The sequence below is a fragment of the Orycteropus afer genome, unplaced genomic scaffold (genome assembly GCF_000298275.1).
Source record: "Orycteropus afer afer isolate SDZICR_OR568_19922 unplaced genomic scaffold, OryAfe1.0 scaffold00058, whole genome shotgun sequence".
Classification (NCBI taxonomy): Eukaryota; Metazoa; Chordata; class Mammalia; order Tubulidentata; family Orycteropodidae; genus Orycteropus; species Orycteropus afer.
The window spans coordinates 11,846,566-11,848,380 of record NW_006921645.1 but is presented as its reverse complement, the minus strand read 5'-3'; positions in this window follow the sequence as shown (position 1 = coordinate 11,848,380).

The following is a 1,815-nucleotide window of genomic DNA, read 5'->3' as shown; positions in this document are numbered from 1 at the left end:
TCTCTCTCTCTCTCTCTCTCTTTCTCTCTCTATAAATATATATACTTTGCTGGTTTTTGTGTTTCTCTAGAGAACCCTATCCAACACACTACTATTATTCAAATTTATGCACCAACCACCAAAGCCAAAGACGACAAAATTGAAGATTTTTACCAACTCCTGCAGTCTGAAATTGACCAAACATGCATTCAAGATGGGTTGTGTGGTAGTTATGTTTGTGTGTCAACTTGGCTGGGCCTGCTTGAGTGGTTGGGCAGCTGGATGTAGTATTCCCCATGATGAGACTGGTCATCAACTCCATGGTAGAATCTACTGGGAGCAGCTGAGTAGCTGCCTTTGGGTATGTGGTCTGCTTCCCATACATAAGAAACAGCAGCAGCTTTGGAAATGGTCTCTAGCCTATGGCATGCTTGGACCCTGCATGTAGCCGTGTCATTGCTCAGCAGCCTGCCATGCTCTGCCTACCTTGGGACTTACAATGGACTTAAGTTAATGGCCTGCCATGTGGTTTGGTAACATTGGGACTGTGCCTTTTTATTTGTCAACCTTGGGGCTTCTCAGCCTCAGCAGCCAGCAGCTGTCTGAGTGAAGAAACACCTCTAGCTCCAGAGGGCTGGGAGCAGGAGGCAGAGCTGGACCCCAAGGTTGAGGGGCTCTCACCCAGCCCCTAGAGCCTGGCACTTTGAACTTGGACTTAAAGACTCCAAATTCTAAGAATAAACTCCTGTTTGTTAAGGCCATCCCATTTGTGGTATATTCTTGTCAGAGTGGCACTAGGTAACCAGAACACGTTGCTTATCACTGGTGATTGGAATGCAAAAGTTGGAAACGAAGAATCACTGGTAGTTGGAAAATATGGCCTTGGTGATAGAAATAATGCTGGAGATCACATAATAGACTTTTGCAAGACTAACAACTTATTCATTGCAAATACCTTTTTTCAACAACACAAATGATGGTTATACATGTGGACTTCACCAGATGGAGTACACAGGAATCAGATTGACTACATATGTGGCAGTAGGCAATAGAGAAGTGCAATATCTTCAGGCAAAACAAGTCTAGGAACTGATTGTGGAACAGACCATCAGTTGCTCATATGCAAGTTCAAGCTGAAGCTTAAGACAATTAAAACAAGTCCATGAGAGCCAAAATATGACCTTGATTATATCATTCCTGAATTTAGAGACCATCTAAAGAATAGATTTGATGCACTGACCACCAATGACCGGAAACCAGACAAACTGTGGAATGACATCAAGAACATCATCCATGAAGAAAGCAAAAGATCATTAAAAAGACAGGAAAGGAAGAAAAGACCAAAATGGATGTCAGAAGAGACTCTGAAACTTGCCCTTGAATGGAGAGTAGCTAAAGCAAATGGAAGAAAAGACAAGATATAGGAGCTAAACAGAAGATTTCAAAGAGCAGCTTGAGAAGACAAAGTCAATTATTATAATGAAATGTGCAAAGACTTGGAGTTAGAAAACCAAAAGGGAAGAACACGCTTAGCATTTCTCAAGCTGAAAGAACTGAAGAAAAAATTTAAGCCTCTAGCTGTGATATTGAAAGATTCTACAGGCAGTATATTGAGTCAGGCAGGCAACACCGAAAGAAGATGAGAGGAATACACAGAATCACTGTACCAAAAAAAATTGGTCGATGTTCGTTCATTTCAGAGGTGGCATATAATCAAGAACCAATGATATTGAAGGAAGAAGTCGAAGTTGCACTGAAGGAATTGACAAAGAACAAGGCTGCAGGAATTGATGGAATATCCATTGAGATGTTTCAGCAAATGGATGACATGCTGGA